The sequence below is a fragment of the Felis catus genome, chromosome C2, assembly GCF_018350175.1.
Source record: "Felis catus isolate Fca126 chromosome C2, F.catus_Fca126_mat1.0, whole genome shotgun sequence".
In the NCBI taxonomy this organism is placed as follows: Eukaryota; Metazoa; Chordata; class Mammalia; order Carnivora; family Felidae; genus Felis; species Felis catus.
The window spans coordinates 114,045,593-114,069,646 of record NC_058376.1 but is presented as its reverse complement, the minus strand read 5'-3'; the positions used below and the strand labels follow the sequence as shown (position 1 = coordinate 114,069,646).

Sequence of the window (24,054 nt, the reverse complement as noted above, 5' to 3'; positions counted from 1 at the left end):
CCTCTTGGCGCTGTTTGCAGTGTCTACTAAAACTGAACTACAAACCTTGAGACCCCACAATTCCACTCCTAGGTATATATCCAGGTGAAAATGCTTACATGTCTCCCCTCAAAAGACCACAAGAATGTTCACAGCACAATAATAATAGCTCCCAAATGGAAACTACCCAAATGCCTACCAGTGGAATGGATGAACAAATTATGCTATGTTCACATAGTGGAACATTACACAGCAATGAGAATGAACAAAACTGTAGCTATTTTCAACAATATGGATGAACCTCTTAAAAAGTTAAGCAAAAGACACCAAAGTATTTCCTTTTGGGGTGGATCATTTGAAGAGTGCCCCAGAATGCTGTTTTGTTCTTGTTTCTTGATCTGATATGTTAACTCTGAAAATTCATCAAAGTATATACCTATGATTGGTACACTTCTGTATATTTGTCATACTTCAAAAGAAAAAAGTTTTTTTTTTTAACCTAATAAGTAGGGGTAAGTGTGTGTATGTGAGGATAGGGAGAGAATTGATAAACCGATTCTAAGATTTATATGGAAATGCAAAAGACTAAGAATAATCAAGATAATCTTGAAGAACAAAACTGGAGGATATTTACTATTGGTGATGAAGACTACAGTGTATGTGATATTGGCACAAGGATATACATAAAGGTCAATAGAACAGAATAAAGGCTCCAACCAAATATGGTCAATCGATTTTTCAACATAGTTGTCAAGGTGATTAAGTGAGCAGGGAGCAGGGTGGGGGAGATAGTCTTTTCAACAAATATTTCTGGAACAATTAAACATCTAAATGCAAAAATGAACCTCTACCCTTACATCTCACTCACTGCAAAAATGAACTTGAAATGGATCCTAAATATGAATGTAAGAGTTAAAAGTATAAAACTTACAGAAAAAAAAAAGAGAAAAAATCTTTGTGACCTTGAATGAGGCAAAGAATTCTCAGAACACAAAAGGCATGAGCCATAAAAGAAAAAAAACGATAATTTGGACTTGATCAAAGTTTTAAGCTTCTGTTCTTTATAAATGGAACTCACATACACTGATAATGAAAATGCAAAGTAGTATAACCACTTTGGAAAACAAGTCGGCAGTTTCTTAAAATTGTATGTATGTATGTATATATGTATGTATGTATGTATGTATGTATGTGTTTATTAAATGTTTATTTTTGAGAAAGAGAGAGAATGAACGGGAGAAGGGCACAGAGAGATGGTGACAGATGATCTGAAGTAGGCTCTGTACAGACAGCTTAGAGTCTGAGGTGGGGCTCAGAGATCATGACCTGAGCCGAAGTCCAATGCTTAACTGACTGAGCCACCCAGGCACCCCAGTTTCTTAAAAAGCTAAACATGTACCTGCCACATGACCCAGCTAGTCTACTCCTAGGTATTTATCCAAGAGAATTAAAAAATGTATGTCTACACAAAGATTTGCATTAAAATGTTCTTAGCAGCTTTATTTGTAATAGGTAAAACTAAAAAAAAAAAAACAAAACAAAAAAACCCCTGAATGTCCACCAGTGGCATATGGATTAGCAAATTGTGATATATCCATATAATGGAATAGTATTCAGCTATAAAAGAGAACACATTTTTTTATATATCCAACAATGAATCTCAAAATCATTATGCTGAGTGGAAGAAGCTAGACCAAAAAAAAAAAAAAAAAAAAAAAAGAAAGAAAGAAATTTATTCTCTCATTGTTCTGGAAACCTGAAGTTCAAAATCAAGGTATCCTTAGGGCCATGGTCTCACTGAAGTCTTTACAGGAGAATGCTTCCTTGCCTCTTTAAGTTTCTGGTGACTACAGATGTTCCTTGGCTTATGGCTATATCACTCTAATTTCTGCCTCTGTCTTCACATGGCTTTCTCCTCTTTGTGCCTTTCCTCTATGTGTCTCTCATAAGGACACTTGTCATTGGATGTAAGGCCCACCCAGACAATCCAGGGTAAAAAACTTGAGATCCTTAACTACATCTGCAAAGACCCTTTTTTCAGATAAGGTTACATTCATAGCTTCAATGGTTAGAACGTGGACATGTCTTTATGAGGACACCAATCAACCCAGTACACACATACATAAAAATTGAATAAGTAATAAAATGTATTGTGGATAATGAGAGCCAGGTTTCTCACTGTCAAAGAAAGATATTACAAATAAGCAAGGGGGAAAGGCTAGAATGGACCCGATGGAACTGGATTAGAGTTCAGATACTACATGAACTTATATTTATATTAACATGTATACAGTTAGAAGTAAATACAGGTATGTGTGTATACATGAGTTAGTATTCACACACATATTTCCGCCATTTTCCACTGAGAGAAGCTGGAAGCAGTGACACGGAGGCAGCTACAAGTACACCTAGCACCCAGATCTTGGCATCTAAATACCTTTCTCCAACAAACAACAACAAAAGAACCAGAGCTCCTTGAAATGGTTGGCTCCAGGGGTAGAGCAGGGAAAATACAATATGAGCCTGGAGCATCTTACAGTGCCAAAAAGTAAGGAAGTAACCAGGAAAGACAAGGCTATAGAGACAAAAAGTGGGTTAGTGATTGCCTAGGCTGAGAGTGGTGGGGAATGACTGCAAATGCACATGAGGTTTCATTTTGGGGTGATGGAAATATTCAAAGGTTACATTGTCCTAATTGTTGCACAATTCTGTAAATACACTAAAAATTGTATTGATATCACGTATACTCTGATATGATGCGATGGGCATGAAATTTCCTAGAATTAAACATGTAAATAATCTTAAAACAGGTAAATTTGATGGCATATAAATTATACCCTCAATAAAGCTGTTTAAGAAGAAGGTGCTAAAAAAAAGAAGAAAAAAAGGACAGGTATGTTAAAAGTACAAGAACCCTTTGAAAGAGGTTCCAATGGAACAATCTGAGCCCAAAAAATTAAATAATAACAGTGTTGTATTATAACCCTTAAAATAAAACTTTCTTGCCTCCCTACTGCTATAAATAAGTAAGGAGGGACATATTTTCCTTATAGAAAAATTTCAAGTACTAAATGTAGAAGGAATGAGGGAAATAGAAAATTGAACCACAATAATAACTACTGTAAGCAAGATCTGGTGAATACTAGTAATAGTGGATGAAACTTTACAAGAAACAAGGTATTTGCCTAGCCTCAAAGTATCTTCCCCCAAATATTTATTTTTCCTCCAATATTTATTAACTTATTAATTCTTATGGTTTTAACATAAGACTGCAAAGTCTTTCATATTTCTTCCTCTAGGAGGTGGAGCTTAATTCTCTCCCCTTGAGTAGAGGCTAAACTTCATGACTTGCTTTTATTGAATAGAGTGGAAAGGGAAAAACAGTAACTTCACAGTAGGGAAAACTGGCAAGACAGGACCTTAGAAGCTGGTCAAAGTTAATATCATCCATAAGTTATGTTTATATCATATATATATGATGTGATGCATATGAAATGTCCTAAAGCTGAACATGCCCATACCCTAGAATGTATCCATTCCATCCATAGGTATAGATCCAACAAAAGCATGTTCACATATTTTGCACCAAAAGACTTTTATAAGAGTCTCCACAGTAGCATTGTTATAATAGTTTAAATGCTCATCAATAGTAGGATAAATAGTTATATTTAAACAATGGAATACTATTCAGTAACCTTAATAGATGAAATATCGCTGCATACAACATTAGGGCTAAAATCTCACAAGATAATGTTTAATAAAAGAAGCTAGGCACAAAAGAATATATACCATATGATGTGATTATATAAAGTTGAAAAAATAGACAAAAATTAATCTATGGTATTAGAATTCAATGTAGTGGTCAAGCTTTGGGGAGGAGGGCTGGAGATCCAGAGGGGATACTCTGGGATACTGGGATCATTGTATTTCCTTCATCCATAGTGGTTACTTATAATGGGTTATTCACTTTGCAATAATTCATCAATCTGTACACTTATAACACTTTTCAGTCTGTATATTTTACTTTAATGACAAAGTTTAAATTAAAAAAATAGCTTTAGCAATTAGATAAAATTCCTGCCATACTAATTGATGGATATTTACCTAATCTCACTAAGCTGCAGTGTCCTTATTTATACTATACAGATAAATAACACCTAGCTCAAAAGATTGTTTTGAGGACTATTAAGTAAGATAGAGTATGGTGCATATATATATATATATATATATATATATATATATACACACACACACACACACACACACAAACACACACACATATAAAATAAGATCCCAGGGTCTGGCACAAGTAAATAATAGACAATAAATCAATATTGCTGTCATCTTCCTCATCATTACCATAGGCAAGGGGAGCCTTCTCCCAGCTCTGGGCCATGCTTTGTTGTGTGAGCCCCTATAGCAGCTCAGCTCAGGTCTGATCTCATAAAGTCCTAACTACCTGTATTTGCTTTTAGACTCTCCAGAGTGATCCTAAATCAGCTAAGGGGGGAAGAGAATCATGTTGTCTCTTTCTGTTTATCTGCTGATCACAAAAGATCCCAAGCATGTGTGATGAGACTGCCCTTCTCCCTGCTCCCCACATTGAAGTGAGAATGGGAAGAAGGCCTAAGATGGTTAAAGCCTTTGAACAAGGCAGTTTCCAAGGTTAACTAGTTAGACGATACTTTTCATGCGACCCAAGCTCAGGCATTGGTCCTGATGTGATGATTTCAGCATCAAAGTACAATTATTAAGGTCAATTGAAACAAGTGGGGTCCTTGGAGGAGTATGAGCTGCTAATTAATGAGTTAATAGAATGGGTAGAATAATTAGATGGACAAAGGGCCCAGCAGTTAAACATGGTCAGTCACAAAAGACAAATATAAAGGGGGTTTGCAGTACATTCCAAGGTAATAAGTTTCCTAAATATCCTGCAGACGGTTGCTGAGAACATAGACTCAACTCCTAGGGAATGAAATCCTGTTGGTTCCACTAATGATAATAAAACAACAGTAAAGACACAGATGTTGTTTATAACCCTAAATAGAGCAGATCAGTCTATCCCAATATAGGGCATTGCATTATACAGTCTTGGCCAAGACTTAAAATACATTATTTTCAGAGGCAAACACCAAGTCTTGGTGACAAACTTAAATCTAGAAAAGAGAGTGGACTTAAAAAGTCCAAGTAACCTGGGGTGCCTGGGTGGCTCAGTCGGTTGAGAGTCCAACTTCAGTTCAGGTCATGATCTCACAGCTCATGGGTTTGAGCCCCACGTCAGGCTCTGTGCTGACAGCTCAAAGCCTGGAACCTGCTTCCGATTCTGTGTCTCCCTCTCTCTCTGCCCCTCCCCTGCTCATACTCTGTCTCTCTCTGTCTCAAAATAAAACATTAAAAAAAAAAAGTCTAAGTAACCTAACAACTAAATTTTGCAGTAAGAAAAAGGGGCTCAGTATTGTACTTAATGGTTGGATTTTAATTAGTTGGGGAAAAACTGAATTTTGTGCTCCAAGAAATGGTAAAAAAAAAATTCAGAACCTCAGTGAGTTTTGGGGTCTGAGAATTGTGACCTAGAACATATCAAACTAATATTATTGAACATTAGGAAGATGCCAAAGTAAGATCATCCATAATGCTAGGAATGTATAAAGCAACTTTAATGAAGAAATAAACTCAACATATGGCATTTGATATATAGAATAGTTTAAAGTTAAATATAATAAGTCTTGTTATATTTGTGTATGTTGTCTGCTATCTAAGGTATTGAAATATTCAAAAGAATCAATCATATTAGATTTTCAGTTTCAGTCAAAGTTAAGGGAATTCAATCAAATTTTCTATTAATGCATAAATGCTCAATCCGTTGAACATTAAGTAAAGTTCATATCATTGTGGGTGTTCCTGTCTGTGCATAAAGCCCTCTCATATATTAAAGACTAATCCACATGCCCAGCAGAGTCAGCCTCTTGAGACAGAAGGACCATGACTCACAAAGCATCCTGTATTCCAGGAAGATTCCTGTCTTCGTAAGCTCGGGCTGCCGTAATAAGTAGACAGACTGGGTGACTTAAACAACAGAAGTTTGCTTCCTTACAGTTCTGGAGTCTAGAAGCCTGAGATCACGATGTCCACAGTGTTGATTTCTTCAGAAGGCTCCCTCCTTGGCTTGTAGTGGACACTCTTCTCTCTGTCTTCATGTGGTTTTCTGTATACGCCTGTGGCCTAATCTCCTCTTATAAACTCACCACACTGGGTCAGGGTTCACCCATACGAACTCATCTTACGTTAATTATCTCTTTAAAGGCCATGTCTCCAAATACAGTCACCATCTGAGGTATTTTAACATATGGATTTGGGAGGAACATAATTCAGTCCATAACAATTTCTAAGACCCAAGAATCTGGGGAGTCATTCACTGCAGGCAGAAGGACCCAGCCTTGGAAAGCTGCTGAGTAGCAATTCTAAGGAGAGAGAGAGAAGGAACTGAATAGAGGAGCTGAAATTGGGCAGGTGGGAGGGTCTTGAGGAAGGTGAGAGAACAGTGAGCCCTAAGGCTGTGGTACAGAAACCTGCTCACTACACATTGGTCACCAGGGTGCTTTAAAATATCTCAATGCTGGGGCACCAGGGTGGCTCAGTCGTTAAGCGTCCAACTTTGGCTCAGGTCATGATCTCCTGGTTCACTAGTTCGAGCCCTGCATTGGGCTCTGTGCTGACAGCTCAGAGCCTGGAGCCTGCTTTGGATTCTGTGTCTCCCTCTCTCTCTACCCCTCCCCTGCTGTCAGTCTCTCTCTCTCTCTCTCTCTCTCTCTCTCTCTCTCTCTCTCTCTCTCTCAAATAAAGACATTAAAAAATAAATAAAAATAAAATAAAACATCTCAATGCCCAGGGCATACCCCAGAACAATGAAATCAGAATGTCTGAGGGTAAGACTTGGGCTTCAGTAAGTTTTAAAGCTCCCCTCACCCCGGGTGATTCTAATAGTGTAGCCATGTAGCCGAGGTTGAAAGCCTAAAGGTTTGATCACGAGATCTCAAGCTCCAGTAGCCTGCACAAGGAAAGTTGGACTAGAGGGTATAACTCTCAGATCCCTCACTCTGCAAAAGGTGGTGAATGATGGTCCCCAGCCCCACACTAAAATTAATGGCAGGTCCCCCTGTCATATTCACTCTGGGCCAGGGGATCATATGAAAGGGGCACTGGTGGTAATGACCCCAACCTGAGAAATACTGAGGCCGATACTCCTGTCGCCATTGACTCTTCCCAGGCACTTTGCCCCTGATATTGAGCCTCCAGTGTGTTTCCATAGCTGTGTTCAAACTCCACCCACACACTCCTTACCCTCTATCCCCAAGTAGCAAGGAGGAAATGAGAAAGCTAGTTTTATATAGATGCAGACATACATATTCCCAAGTATGTTGGGAATGTTTGAACCATGTTATGGGGTGACTACTGCTACCCAACCCTTGAAGAATACTACATCATGGAAATACTGTGCTTAGAATAACACAATATCACCAAGGGCCTCTCTGACCTGTGCAAATACAGTCTTTAACAGAAATGATCAAAAACAGATGTTTCATATCTAGAATGTTTTCTCACAGAGAGTTTGAATAGAAATATTTTAGCTGTTCAGATACATCCAAATAAAATATTTGGTCTTGAAACATTCTATTTTAAAAGTCAGTGAATTGTGACTTCATGACAACAGAAAAAGCACAAATCAGGGATCTGTTTTATCTTCCATTTCTCGTCTTCAGGCAAGCAAAGGTGAACTGTGAAAAGTGATGAAACTCTGAACTCTAGAGATTCAGGGATGATTTTTAAAATATATGCATCCCTCATGCAATAAAATTGAGAAATGCCAGTGACATGTACTCTTAAAGCCTGCTTGGTGGCTCCTTTCACATTGATTTGCATTATAAAACTAGAAGTGGCTTTTGATTAGAAAAAATTTATTCTGAGGATATAATAAAATTATGCATATAGCCAAATTTTAAAGTCACATCTTCAGAGATAAATGTGTCACTCTAAAGAGACATAATATTACCCAAATCTCAATATTATTAATAAGGTGTATTAAACACCAGAGAAAAACATGGAAAGTGAAAATATGCTACAGCAATGCTTCTCAAATTTTAATTTGCATGAGAATCAACTGGGGATCTTGTTAATTCTGATTCTGGTAGGGCCCAAGATTCTGCATTTCTAACAAGCTCTCAGAGGATGCTAATGCTGCCAGTCTGTAGAACAGGATCTTTGAAAGCTTGATTTCCTCCTCCATTAATTATACCCACTCCAAAGGCAGCAATTCCTAAAGCTTTAGTTTTCCACTAACATTTTCACCAGCATTGAACAGTATTGACAGTTACAACTTAATCAGCATTATCACCCCTCCAATTTTTATTTAATTTCTTAGGGAGTTTCTTTGCATGCAAATTTTTTCTTACCACCACTTTTATACTTGATTGTATAGCCTATTAAAAAATGCCTAAAGATCATCAACTCATTATTAATTAGCAAGGACTTCTCTCCAGTGCCTTATAGGAAGTGTACTAGTGAGACAATTTCCTAATATTTATTTATTTATTTATTTATTTATTTATTTATTTATTTTTTAATGTTTAATTATTTTTGAGACAGAGAGAGACAGAGCATGAATGGGGAGGGGCAGAGAGAGAGGGAGACACAGAATCAGAAGCAGGCTCCAGGCTCTGAGACATCAGCCCAGAGCCTGACGCGGGGCTCGAACTCACAAACCGTGAGATCGTGACCTGAGCTGAAGTCGGACGCTCAACCGACTGAGCCACCCAGGCGCCCCGACAATTTCCTAATATTTAGCAATGATCACCCATAGCACCTCCAGTAACGACAACTATTGTTGACTGAGTACTTACTATTTGTCAGACATAGTGGTAAGTGATTTAACTCATCTTAATTGTTATAAGAACTCAACGAAGAAGATATTTTCTTTAGCGAACAGTTATACAATGCTTGCTACGTGTCAGGATTTGTTCTAAGAGCTCTACAAATATTCACTCACTCAATCCTCATACACTGTATAAGGTTGGTGCTATTATTATATTCATTGCACACGAGGAAGTGAACATAAAAAAAAAAGCTAAGTAACTTGTCCCAAATTAGTTAGAAGGAGGTGGTTTGATTAGAACCTAAGCAGTCTAGCTCCTCCTCATCCTCCTGTTTCAGAGGAGGAAACAGGTGACCAACCCAAAAGTTAGCTACTTATAAGAGGAGGAGACAGAGGTCAAAGCAAAGTCTGTGGACTCCCTGTGACCCCCAGTCTCTGACCACTCCCCATTGTCTCTCTAAATTGGCAAGAAGTGCTGCTATTGAACATTTGATTCTCATTGAGTCAATATGATCTCATATCATTCGATTTGTTTGTTAACAGATCATTTCTGTCTTCCTTAAAGACTATTAGAATGATTTTACCTGCCTAAAATGTGGTTGTAGATATTAGAGCATATCTGAAGTTTAAATATGACATACTAATGCATACAGTTATAGAGGGAGCAGAAAGTTACATGAACAAATAATCCATTGGCAGCAGCAGAAACAAAATTGTCTCATGAGATCCCTAAATTCCATCTGTTCAGTGGATTGTGACTCTTACAGCAAACTGTAATAATTTAATCAAACTACCAAGTATCTTAAACATATTTAGTTAAAACCAGGGATATTTCCAATTTTATGATGTACAAATTAGGAAATATCTATTCAGTGATTAATTGGATGTTAACTTCTCTCTTTTAGAAAGCATATAGTTGGGTCTTGCTTTTAAAAAAATCTAGCCCAATAGTTCCATGCCTTTTGATTGGAGCATATAACCCATCTACAATCAGTGTACTTATTGATATGGTTGGGTTTAGGTCTACATTTTGCTATTTGTTTTCTATTTGTCCCATCATCTGTTTCTCCTTTTCTCTCTTCATACAAGTTAATCAAATATAGTTGAGTATTCCATTTAGATTTCTCTACTTTTAAGATGTATGTCTTTGTCAATAGATGAATGGATAAAGGTGTACTATATATATATGTATATGTATATATGTGTATATATATATGTATATACATATACATACACACACACACATAAATATAATGGAATATTACTCAGCCATGAAAAATGAGATCTGGGGCTCCTGGGTGGCCCTCAGTCTGTTGATTCTTGACTTTGGCTCAGGATCCCAGGATTGTGGGATTGAGCCTTGCAGCAGGCTCCACACTCAGCATGTTAGTATTCTCTCTCTCTCTCCCTCTGCCCCTCTCCCCTAATTGTGTGCGCTCGCTCGCTCTCTCTCTCTCTCTCTCTCTCCCCCTCTCTAAAATAAAAAATAAAAATAAAAATAAATGAATGAGATCTGGCCATTTGCAATAACATGGATGGAGCTAGAGGGTATAATGCTAGGTGAAATTAAGTCAGACAGAGAAAGACAAATACCATATGATTTTATTCATATATGGAATTCAAGAAACAAAATTAATGAACAAACAAAGAGAAAACAAACAAAAAAAGACAAATGCAGAGAACAAACTGGTGTCTGCCAGAGGGGAGGTTGTGGGGGGATGGGTGAAATAGATAAAGGGGATTAAAAGGCACAAACTTGCAGTTACAAAATAAATAAGTCACAAAGATGAAAAACACAGCATAGGGAATGTAGTCAGTAAGATTGTAATTGCACAACTGTAAGATTGTAACATTGTTTGGTGACAGATGGTGACTACATTTACAAGGAGCACTGAGCAATGCACAGAACTGTTGAATCGTTATGTTGTATACCTGAAACTAATATAACAGTATGTTAATTATATTTCAATAAAAAAGACATATCTCTTTGGTAACTTTTTATTGGTTGCTCTAAGGATTACAATCTGCATCTTAATTTATCACAATCTATTTAGAGTTAATACTGTAACACTTCCCTCAAAATATTAGGGTTTGTAACAGTAACATTCCATTTATGCCACTCCAACCCTTGTGCTAATATTATTACATATTTTACATTTATGTAGACTATAACCTCGCAATACAATGTTACACATTTTTGTTTTACACAATCAGTTGTCATTTAAATAAATTAAGGGAAGAATAAGTAGTCTTTTATAGCTATCCAAATATTTACTATTTCTAGCGTTTGCCCTTCGTTCCCATCGATTCAAACTCCTATTGGTGCTGCCTCACATCAGCCGGAAAAACTTCCTTTCGTATTTCTCGTAGAATGAGGCTGTTAACGACAAATTCTCTCAGCTCTTGTTAATCTAAAAGTGTCTGGGTTGACAGTTTTTATTTTCTTCTAGCACTTTAAAGATGTTATTGCATTGTCTTCTGGCCTCCATTATTTTTCCTGATCAGAAGTAAGCTGTCATTTGTGTTGTTTTTCTCCAATATGTCTTCTTTCGGTTGATTTCAAGATGTTCTCTTTATCTTTAGTTTTCAGCAGGGTGATTATGATGTTACTAGATAAAGTTTCCCTTGTATCTGTCTGCTTCAAGTTTGCGGAGATTCTCAGATCTCTAAGTTGACATTTTTCACCATTATTTCTTTAAATATATACATATTTTTTTCTGTCGCACTTTCTATCTGGTCTCCTTCTGATCCTCCAATCCCACATATATTAGATCCCTTGATATTGCTCTATAGGTCACTGAAACTCTTTTTGGTTTTTTTTTCTATCTTTTTTTTCTTTCTGTTCTTCAGATTTGATTTTTTCTATTAATCTGTCTTCAAGTTTATTGACCCTTTTTTCTATTACTTCCAAAATGCTATTAAGTATTTTCTTCATTTCTGATTTCATTTCCAGATCTAGAATTCTCATTTGGTTCTTTATTTATTGTGTCAATTTCTTTGCTGGTATTTCCCATCTATTCAATCATTATGACACCTTTTCCTTTGAGTCCTTGAACATATTTATAATAGCTGAAGCAGAGTCTTTGTCTGCTAATTCCAATATTTAATTCCAGAGTTGATTTCTACTGATCACTTCTCCTTTTAGTTTTAGATCACACTTTCTTATTTCTTTGCATTGTGCCTGTTATTACTTTATTGGAGCTTAGTGGAGAAGCCTGGAGGAACACTGCTGGAGGAAGGACACTTCTCTTCCTGGTTCTGACATGCTGCATTATTTTCACTTGCTGTTGCAGAGTTCATCAGTATGTGTGTGGACGGGAACATTCAGTGGTGCACTGCTCTGAGTCTGTGCCCAGAGCACATAGTCTTTTGGTGACCTGGCAGTCCTTTCCCAGACCTAATGACCACCACGCAGTGGCCATCTGATGTGGACAATAGCACATTTCAGGCCTTATACTGGATACTCAAATTTCCTTTGTGCAACTGCCTACCAGCCTCATTTTGCCTACATCCCAGAGAACTGGTTCCTGTTGCCCTCCTGCCTCAGACCTTGCGGTGGCAGTGGTGCTCTAACTCTGCCTTGCCTTGCCTGCACCCCAGAGAATTGTTTCCTAGGGTCCCCCAAACATGCACATTACCCACCCCAGGCTGCACCACTCCACCAGCAAGCAGGCTCCTAACACCCTGACTCCCTCTGGACACACTGGCCAGTATCGCTTGCCTAGGTACTGGGAAGCTGTTTCCTATTGCCTGCTGATGTGGACCAGCTCTAGATTGAGTGACCAGTGAACTTCTCTGTCACGCACTGCATTATATCCACACCTTCTCCAATGAGGTCTGAACCCTAGTCTTGAAAGGGAAGCCCCTTCCAAGTTTGTTCTTCCTTGACTACTCTCCCTCAGCCCCAGAGTGCCATTTTGAGTTCTCTGTATATGTTGATGTTTTTAATTTTTTTTGAACTTTGGGTTCTCTTTACATCTTTCAATAATCACTCTTTTATCATAATTTAATAATTCTTTATATTAAACTTCTCTTGTTTAAATTACTCTATGTGGTTTCTGTTTTCTGATTAGACTCAGGATGATACAACCTATCTAGTATTTTTAAAAATTATATATTGGACATTATAATTTACATGTTGTAGAGACCCTGGATTGTATTATCTTCCCCTGAACAGTATTGATTTTTTAAAAATTTTTTTTTTAACATTTATTTATTTTTGAGACAGAGAGAGACAGAGCATGAACAGGGGAGGGTCAGAGAGAGGGAGACACAGAATCCGAAACAGGCTCCAGGCACCGAGCTGTCAGCACAGAGCCTGACGCGGGGCTCGAACTCACAGACCACGAGATCATGACCTGAGCCAAAGTCGGCCGCTTAACCGACTGAGCCACCCAGGCGCCCCCCCAGTATTGATTTTTTAATTATTTTATTTATTTATTTATTTATTTGAGAGAGAGAGAGAGAGAGAGACAGAGACAGAGACAGAGAGAGCGTGCATGAGTAGGGGAGAGGCAGAGAGATGGAGAGAGAATCCCAAGCAGGCTCCATGCTGTCAGCCTGATGTGGGGCTTGATCTCATGAAATGTTAAGATCGTGACCTGAGCCTAAATCAAGTTCGACACTTGACTGAACTACTCAGATGCCCCTGAACAGTGTTGATTTTTGTTCTAGTCATCAGTTTAATTAATTATGGACTCATCACCCTGAATTTCTGTAGACTTTGGTTTTATACTTTGTGAGGGCAGGTCTGTTTCAGTTTTGCTGTGTTTCAGTTTTGCCTTTACTCCTAGGGCAAATACCCAGTCCTGAGGCATAGTAATTTTTCCTGTAAAATTCATAGGAATTTCAATTGAAGGTTTGAGGTATTTACCAAGCCCTTTTAATTCTGCAGATCCAAACTTTAAATTTAGCCTCCCCATGCTATGTAGCAACTGAAATACCTACTTATCTTTATGGCCATCGAGCTGTTACTTTCCACTGGGCTCCTTGAAGTCTCTCCCATGCATGCACAGGTCAGAAATCAGCAAAGGATGTGAGGGGAGCTTATATACAGATTTAGGGCTCCCCCTCTTTGTCTCTCTTTCAGAGATTTCCTCCTTTTATTTCTACATGTTTTAGGAGCTTTGAATTCCATTCCTTGACATTTCAAACCAACAAAATTGCAGATTTCCATTTGAATTCTAGCCACTTTGCATAGTTTGTACTAGGGTGTGCTTTCAGGGGCAAAGCTGTATAAATATGGGTCTCCTCCTTCCTTGTTTTCTTCAGAGTTTGGACTCTTGGTGCCTCATGATGGTAGTTCTTTATATTTTGTCTAAAGTTTACCATTGTTATCCTTAGGAAGATTAGTCTGATATAAGCTTGTCTGCCATTACCAGGACCAGAACTCCAAATTGCAGCTTATTAAGACATTATCCAGGGGCACCTGGGTGGCTCAGTCGGTCGAGCATCTGACTGTTGATTTCAGTTCAGGTCATGATCTCAGGGTGGTAGGACTGAGCCCCATGCTTAAGATATTCTCTCTCTCTCCCTCTGCCCCTCTCCTCTGCTTGTACACTCTCTCTCAAAAAAATAATACAACGAAATAAAATAAAATGCAAAAATAAATATATAAATGAGACATTATTCAAATAAGTTGTTGACAGAGGGATTAGCAATATTAATACTGGAAAGGATTTCATTAAACAAAAGTCAGAGAAACCATATCTCTGAGTCAATTTCTGATATTAAAGTAGCAAGTTATTTTTTCAATTCAAATTGTCTTTTAAGGAAAAAACAAATTTTGCTGATGTTATACAATACTAAGGTCTGGATACTGAGTTTGCCCTCGAAGTGCCCCATTCAGCAATCAACAGATTGTGTAAAATATGTTAAATATTAAATATTTTAAAATTAAGATTTCAACTAGGGAAAAAAAGAGTTGTTGCTTAATGTTTACTTATTTATATTGAGAGAGTGTGTGAGTGGGGGAAGTGCAGAGAAAGAGGGAGACAGAGAACCCCAAGCAGGTTCCTTGCTCTCGGCACAGAGCCTGACATGAGGGCACAGCCCTACATGAGGCTTGATCTCACAACCATGAGATCATGACCTGAGCCGAAATCAAGAGTCAGAGGCTTCCCTGACTTAGCCACCCAGGCACCTGAAACATCTGACCCTTGATATTGGCTCAGGTCATGATCTCACAGTGGGATCGGACCCTGTGGTGGGATTGAGGCTTTGCTGGGCTCCGTGCTGAGCAGAGCCTACTTGGAATTCTATCTTTCTCTCCTTCTGCCCCTCCCCTGCTCACTCTCTCTCTCAAAATAAATAAATAAACTTAAATAAATAAATAAAATAGATTTTAAAAAGCTTTCTTTCCAAAACTGGGCTGATTACGACATATGATAGTATATTTTGATGAACATGGTAGAAAAGAACATAATGGGTCAGACTAGATATTTAGATACAAATGTTCCATATTTATGACATTTTCCTGTTTGTACACCATAGCCCTGTCAACAATGAGGTTGATCTTGAGAATCAGCTAAATGAGGATATAAAAACAAACATTTTTTAAATGTATACATTTTAAAGTTTATTTGTTTTGAGAGAGAGCAAGAGAGAGCGCACATGTGAACAGGGGAGGGACAGAGAGGGAGAGAGAGAGAATCCCAAGCAGGGCACAGAGCCCCACGTGGAGCTGGATCCCATGAACTATGTACGTTGCTTGTAGAGTGACTACATGACAAAACACAGAGCTGTATTTTTACTATCTTCTATCTTTTTTATTGTGGTATTTTGTGGTTAAGAATTTTTTTCATACTAACAAGTATTCAAATGCATACTGTATTTTAATAAAACAGGGAGGTACCAGTGTTGACTATAGAAATCCTTTGTTTCAAGGGCTATCTGCAAACTGCTATCCTAATGTAAGATTGTCTCTGGTTACCTGAATTCTTAGTATGTTAAAAGCTTCCCATCCAGGGTGGTATCTTCTCTAAGTGACAGCAACATACTATGATTCTTTTTTTTAATTTATCTTTTTAACATTTATTTATTTTTGACAGACAGAGACAAAGCACAAGCAGGGAAGGGGCAGAGAGAGGGAGATACAGAACCTGAAGCAGGCTCCAGGCTCTGAGCTGTCAGCACAGAGCTCAACACAGGGCTTGAACCCATGAACCATGAGACTGTGACCTGAGCCAAAGTCAGACGCTTAACCAACTGAGCCACCCAGGTACCCCAACATTCTATGGTTCTTAAAAGTGGCAGAAAGGTCTTCCTTAAATGTAAAACCCTGGGATTCATAACCTGTTATCCTTTCTTGACTCTCACAGACTTTTTACTGCACATTCTGTATGCACAGAAAGCTTAAGACCACATACTATTATTTGTCCAATTCCAGAGAATTTTATTCAGTATAGGTAATTACATTTTGACATGGCTAAAAGCATTCATTTGTCTTTTCCAGCTTGGCCAGGTTTAAGGCCTCTCTACCCTGACTCATGGTTCACACATGGCTGGTTGGTTTTATTCTCACAGGCTTTAGTCCCATTTTAGGCCATCTCCTGTAGGACCTGTTTTGAACCTGGGAATGGCAGCCCCCTTTTCATTCTGGGCTGTCAGTCACCTCGTGGGCTTTAGGTTGAACCTGGTTTGGCAGTCACCTTGATCCACCGTCCCTAGACTTTGATCATCAAGAGATGTTTTGGAGTCTCCTCTGAGGTTGCTGGCTGGCTCTGTGACACGATATCTCCACCAAGCTTGAATAAACTGGTTGCCAATATGTGCCATTTCATTTTTTATGGAAGCAGAGTTGCCACACAATGTCACATTAGTTTCAGGTGTATACATAAGCGATTGCACAACTCTATACGTTACACTATGCACACCACAAAGTGTAAGAACTTTCTGTCACCACACAATGCTATTACGATTCCATTGACTATATTCCTTATGCTGTGCTTTTAATTCCCATGATTTGTTTATACCATAACCGGAAGCCTGTACCTCCCACTCCCCTTCACCCATTTTGCCTATTCCCCCCCACCCTCTGGCAACCACCAGTTTGTTTTCTGTTTTTATGTGTTTTGGTTTTTAGATTACACATATAAGTGAAGTCATACGGTTTATCTTTCTCTGACTTATTTCACTTAGTAGAATACCCTCTAGGCCCATCCTTGTTGTCTCAAATGGCAAGATCTCATTCTTTTTTTTTTTTTTTTTTAATTTTTTTTTTCAACATTTATTTATTTTTGGGACAGAGAGAGACAGAGCATGAACGGGGGAGGGGCAGAGAGAGAGGGAGACACAGAATCGGAAACAGGCTCCAGGCTCCGAGCCATCAGCCCAGAGCCTGACGCGGGGCTCGAACTCACGGACCGCGAGATCGTGACCTGGCTGAAGTCGGACGCTTAACCGACTGCGCCACCCAGGCGCCCCGATCTCATTCTTTTTTATGGCTGAGCAATATTCCCTGGTGTATATATACCATATCTTCTTTATCCATTCATCTATCTATGGACACTTAGGATGCTTCCATGTCTTGAATACATGCCATTTTATTGATAAAATTGTATCAGTTCTAAAAAAGTCAGGTAAGGCATGCCCCTTTGTGTGGAATTCTGACCAACTGAGAAATGTGCAAGCTGGTCCTCAGTATGTCTAGGTTTTAATTGTGTCTATTAGGTCATATAAACCAGGTGACTTATGTGTGACTGATGAATATAAATGCCTAATTTTAATTTTTCTTTTTTGTCTTGCCTAATAAAGAATAAGGAACACGAGTTAATAATTCCCACATCAGTTAATCTATTGTGGATGGGGCTGGATGGGAAACCCTACTCACAAAGCACATGGGAGGCTGAGGTGGTGGCGTTAATCCCAAAGGCAGGAAAAGAGAACCAGCCCAGGAATATATTCCCCCAATGGAAGTGTAGGCTGGGAAGCAGAGGCTTTTTAGGAAGAAATGCCAAAAAAAGTGCCTTCTCTAAGTCTGTGCTTAGTCCTGTCTCAGATCACTGATGAGACGTGGAGATGGCTGAGAAGTCTGGTCAATCTTAGAAAATTATATGGAAAGCAGGAAAATAAATGGACTAGAGGTACCAAAAGTTTGGGTTGGGTATCATCTTGAGACATTTGAAATATGCTGAAATTACACCTTTGAACTTAGCTGGCACCATTTTGTCCTTGGTTAAGATTGACCCTACATGGTAGGAGATCTGAGCAGGGCTGTGATTATCTCAGTGACTTTAGTGTCTACCACTGGCCATGTGTACATTTTTAACATTATTATTATTATTACTTAGAGGAGATAAGAGATAGTGGATTCACATATATGTGTATTTTGTGAGTCCAGTCCAACTATCTTCTCATGGATTTAAAATACTATAAACATATTTGGCACACCGGTTCTTTATTATATTCTGTATATCCCTGCACACACTGCAAAGAGTTGTAGAAGCAAAGTTATATATACTATGTACTTTATGGAATATACAATGTATTTTCAGGAGTATACTGGATTAAATTATAGGTTTTTTTTAAAATTACACATTGATTTTAGAATCTTTATGCTAGGTAAGACTAATTCTACTCTATAGGGCTCTTGATAAGCAAATAAAATATGTTCTATTTATATTTTATCTTCACACATGAGTTTATTATATTCATTTATTATAATTGTTATAAAAATAAACCCTAAAGCGATGTCTTAATTATTAGTTTTGGACAATTTACATTTATTACATGGGGGTATAAGAGGAATGGTCTTCTTTACTAGCTGCCCTAAGATATCGGGAACTTAGGAGGACTCAGGACAGGGGTGGTACTTACCTTGGATGAGGAATTATGCCGAGCACAGTTGACAGGGATACCACATACTTAGGGATGCTTATCACAAAAGCATTTTCTTGATTTCAATTCCTTGCATTTCTCACCTTGGTTTTCTAAAAAAAAAAAAAAAAAAAAAAAAAAAAAAAAAAAAAATTAAAAAAAACAACTATAAGATAGGAAATGTATTCAACAGTGAGGGTTGAGGAAATTTTTGTTAGGTTTTCCAAAAAGGACCTGAGAGAAGTTAGTATATAAGGAGCTAGCAGGATAGACAGTGTAAGCATGACTATCACAGAGGAATGATGAAAAACACTTATCCAAACTTTGAAAAAGTTGCATGAATGTCCAGAAAGACTCTTTCATTCTGGAGAGAAACTGCTGTGCAGGAATTACACAGTCTCTCTCATCCAGCTTGATGACTGATATTATCTCAAATCACACAGCCTGGGAAACTGATGACCGCAGTGAGCCGAAAAACGTAATATTAGGAGCTGTGTCAGTGTCAAGCCCCTGCTATCAATTGGCAAGTAAGCTAAGGCATTTGATTTGAAATCATGCTTACATGAAAATTTACCTATAAACCTGGCAGAAATACATGGAAAATATATTTAAGACAACAGGAGTAAATACAAAATAATACAATTATTTTGAGTAAATCAAAATAATGTTTTTGCTCTTTGCAAGAAAAGGGAGATTTTTAAAAAAGATCGTTTTGTCCACATTGCTTAGGTGATAGATACTTCTGTCTCTGTGAAGGCCTAATTGTTAAAAGATTGATCTAGAGTCATAGTTAATGGGAACAGTCTGCTGACTTCCAATTCAGAGAGTAGAACATATCTGGTATTCTTGGGAAGATGTTTGGAATCTCCAATCCCTGTAAAGGAATGTAGGCCGTCCGCCTCACTGGGCAGCCCTTCCCGGTGCAGACGCACACATAGGCACACACATGCACACATGCATACACACACACACACACACACACACACACACACACATGTACACACACAGCTTGTACTGTGCCTTTCTCTTTAGAATGAGGACTAAAAAATTTGAACTATGCAGGAAAATGATACTCAAACTATTCAGGGAAAACTAATGTGAGCAATATAATAGGATCCTTAGCTCTGGGCAAACAAAGTTCTGTTCCAGGAATGTGACTGAGAGGTCACAGTAAGCTGAAAACATTGCCCTATTTTGCTTTTGTGGCCCCAAGGAAATGAACCAAACCAATAATGAAATGCTAAAAATCATTAAGAAAGACACAGGAAATGAAAAGAAACACCCTCCTGCCAGTTTATTGAACCTGGAATATGTTGTTCTAGTCATTGCATTTAAAGAAACAAAAATATAGCAGACTTTTAAAAAGTGGAGGAGACTTCCATATACAGAGATCAGAGACATTCCCTTTCTACCGAAAAAGGCTGAGGCAGACAGAACTCAAATACCTTCAATGAGAGAGGCTATGGCTAGATAAGCAGTCTTACCAAGAGTGAGTGTACCAAACCCAGAGTTCCCTTGTGAAGTTAAAAAAGGTCTAAATTCAGATAAACAAAAAGAAGTCTTACTTTGCACAGGAGTAACTTTTATGCACGTCTTTAAAGGTGCAATCTTAAACATGCAAGTCTGTTTGCCAGAGATGGAGGTGGCAAACGTCCATAATGCCAAGAAAGCCTTGGAGAGTGACAGTGATGCCCATTAGATAGTGTTAGATGGTCTTGGGATTAAATTCCAGTCAGGGGATTTGCTACGAGTGACTGGAGATAAATTAATTGCCCTGAGTTTATATTACTTTATAAATTGAAGGCCATGACATTATCTACCTCACTGAGTTGGTGGGGGGATTAAATGAGACAATGGATAAAAACACCTACCACATGGGGGCTGAAATAAAGGGGGAGAAGGGTGACCGAAGGGACACCGGGCAGAAGGGCGAACAGGGCAAGTTCAGGGGTGCCTGCTTCCCAACCCTGGCTCTCCAGGCTATCCTGGGATTACAAGTCCCAAGAGAGTGAGTTCAGGGGCTAGCCCTGCCCACCTGGACCTCTGGGACCCCTGATATGGGCCACAAGGAGCGCGGGGGGCCTTCTCGGGCCCCTGACCCTGGACCCCTTTCCTTTCCCGGTCCTTACAGGTAGACTATCAGTGTTCCTGCCCACCCAAGCCCCCCTGGGCCTCCTGGGCCCCCCGGAGCCAGAGGCACCTCCTCAGGGGTTAGGACCTGGACCAGCACCAGATCACTCAGGACAGGGTGCCGGAGGAGCCGGAGGGCTGGCTGGCTCACCTTTATGGCCGACGGGGAAGAGCTATACGTCTGGGTCCCAAACAAGTTCCAAAAGGTCCTGCTGGAGGCGCGGACGCCGCTCCCAGGAGGGACGCACAACGCAGTGGCTGCCTCGCACCCCCGCGGAGCACCATGGCACCCTTGCACGAGGGCAACCCATAGGCCCAGCAGCAGCTCCCCCACTCCACCGCGCGGCCCTGGAGAGCAGATGACATCGCGGCCCGCCCTGTCTGCCTGCGGGACCCCCAACCCTCTCCTAGGGCCCAGCACTCTTACTTCCAGCCAGCGTGCCCCACCGGCGGCCCGCCCACGCCTACGTCCATCAGGTGCTCCACCTGGTTGAGCCCAAAGGCCCGCAGCCAGGTGGCCTGCGAGGCATCCGCCCTGCAGACTTCCAGCGCTTCCTTCCAGCGGGCGGGCGCGCGCGCGCGGCGCGGGGCTGGCCGGCACCTGCGGACCCTCTGCAGCCTGGTGCGCCGCGCCCAGAGCGCACGCGTGCCCATCGTTAACCTCGGGGACCGGGTGCTCTTTCCCAGCTGGGAGGCCTTGTCCTCCGGCTCCAAGGGCCGGCTGAAGCCCCGGCCCACGTCTTCTCCGTCGACGGCAGACGTGTGCTGCAGCCCCTCACCTGGCCGCAGAAGAGCGTGCGGCACGGCTCAGACCCCAAGGGGGCCGGCTCCTCGACAGCTACTGCGAGACGTGTCGGACCGAGGCCGCGTCTCTACGGGCCAGGCCCCCTAGCTGCCGGCGCGCAGACTGTCGGAGCTCAAAGCCGCGCGCTGCCACGACGCCCTCACTGCCCTCGGCGTGGCGTCGGCGTCGTCGGCGTGGAGAACAGCTTCATGACCTCCTCTAAGTGGAGGCCCAGCCGGCCCAGGCAGGACAGGTGGCTGGAGGGGAGGCTAGGTGGCAGGGGAGCAGAGAAGCCGCAGTGCAGGAGTGTCGGCTGGCACCGCCCCCCCCCCCCCCCAAGGTGGGAACCGGGCTGGGACACTCTCCTGTATGGTTCATGTTTCATGAAACCCTCAAGAAAGCCAAAGAGTGTATTTTTCAAAAAAAGTTTAAAACAAAAGCAAAACAAGGCAAGACAAACATACAAACAAAAACACCTAGCACAGAGCCTGGCGCATAAGAGGTCAACAGAGGTTAACTGGTGATATTATTCATGGATAAGAGTTGCTTATCTCAAAATGTTATTATATAAGCCCCCACTAGGAGCTCACCAGAAGAAACTTGGTGGCTTTGATGCTGTGTATGAATTCTTAGGCTCTCAGACAGAGATCAACAAACATTTTCTGTAAGAACTGGAGAGTAAAAAGTTCAGGTTTTGTGGGACAGACGGTCTCTGTCAAGAATACTCAACTCTGCCCTTTAGCAAGAAAGCAGCCATAGTCAATCTAAATGAATTTGCATGGTCGTGTTCTAATTAAACTCCATTTATGGACATCGGAATTTGAATTTCACATAATTTTCAAATGTCACTAAATATTCTTCTTTTGTCTTTTTTTTTTTTTCCTTTTTAAACAATTTAAAAATGTGAAAAACATTCTCCTGGACCATACAAAAACAGGTGGTAGGCTGGATTTGGCCCACAGGTTATAGTTTGCATACTGCTGCTCTAAGATAATGAGGGGTTCAGACCAAACCACACCAGAATGCGCCACTTTGGCATGCGGCTTATTTTGAGCTGAAGGCAATCAAGACCCAGCAGACACAGGAAAAGCTTCTTAACTCCCCCATAACTGCCTAAGAGAAACTAGAATGGGGGTCTTAACTCCCCCATAATTGCCTAAGAGAAACTAGAATGGGGGTCTGCACCAGGAAAAGAGTTATTACCAGAGATAACCTTTTCATCTGAAAGACTTAGCTGCAAGTCAGAGCAACCTTTGTTTACTGAACATGTGCTCTTTTTACCTTCCTATGAATTGTCTTCTTCCCCTTTGAAGCCCCAGGCCCCATCCCTTTCCTTAGCTTAGGAGGTATATAAGCCTCAAGTGCCTGGCTGCTTTTGGGTCATATCTTTGTGATGCTCCCTAGGGTACATAATTTTGTTTTTCTCCTGTTACTTTCTTTACCATGGGAGGGGTCTCAGCTGAGAAACTAGAAGGGTAGAGGGAAAATTCGTTACCCTTCCCCACCGATAATTCAGTTCTAAACTTAGTTCTGACGAAATTAAGAGCAGTTCTCAATCTCTCTAATTTTGTAATACTCCATCCTCATTTGAGGACACACGTAATCTGCTGCTCAGTGTGCTGCTAACCTGTATTAGGTTAATGTTAGTTAAAATATACTTTAAATGTTTATTTATTTTTGAGAGAGCGTGAGAGCACGAGCCAGGGAAGGGAAAGAGAGGGGAGAGAGAATCCTAAGCAGGCTCCGCCCTGTCAGTGCAGAGCTGGACAGAGGGCTCAAACCCATGAACCATGAGATCATGATCTGAGCCGAAATCAAAAGTCAGACGCTCAACCAACTGAGCCACCCAGGCACCCCTGATATCTTTTGAAAAGAACAGAAAATTTTCAAGATTCCATCTTAAATTCTGACCATCTGTAGACCTGTAGAATAAGGTAGGAAAAATTGAATCAGCACCACACTGACAAAGAAAATTGTGATAAATTTTCAGATAAATTCTGAAAATGACAAATGTGAAATATTTTAAGAGCCATTGCCAATCTTCTGTCTCTCTATTTGTGACTCAGTGAATCATAAGACTGGATACTCAATTAATCAACGGCTGGAAAATATTATGATAATGAAGCCCAAGATTCTGAAGGTAGCTTTGTAAACATCTTTTAAATAGTTTTTCTCATGACTAATGCTAGTACATCTGCAATGATGTTCATAGTAAATGACAAATTTATTCTTGGTATTTCTGCTAGTATGCTTAAATAAAATTTCCTTTAAAATTGGAAACTGTAATCCTTTATTAATACAGTGCTGTGGTGATTTGTGTGTGGGAAATGATACCTCCCTTCGCATACATTCCCCTACCCTTCAAAGAGAATTAGAGCTTCAGAAATGACACCTGAGAGCAGAAAGCTCAGGGCCAGTGTGGAAAGATGGAAGGAAACGCAATGAAGGATTGTCTGCAAACCTCCATCTCCTGAAT

At 40.1% G+C, this 24,054-nt stretch overlaps 1 long non-coding RNA gene across 2 annotated transcripts; it reads right to left on the bottom strand.

Annotated features, from left to right (window-relative positions):
* Nucleotides 1-5,419: 5,419 nt before the first annotated feature.
* Nucleotides 5,420-21,818, bottom strand: LOC123380097. 2 transcript variants are annotated; one of them, XR_006585409.1, is made up of 3 exons: nucleotides 21,574-21,818; nucleotides 18,665-18,777; nucleotides 5,420-6,440 (listed from the first exon to the last, which is right to left on the bottom strand). It is a non-coding gene; the product is annotated as an uncharacterized LOC123380097 (long non-coding RNA). The 2 variants fall into 2 exon arrangements; XR_006585410.1 differs by lacking the exon at nucleotides 5,420-6,440 and adding an exon at nucleotides 16,039-16,603.
* Nucleotides 21,819-24,054: the final 2,236 nt, after the last annotated feature.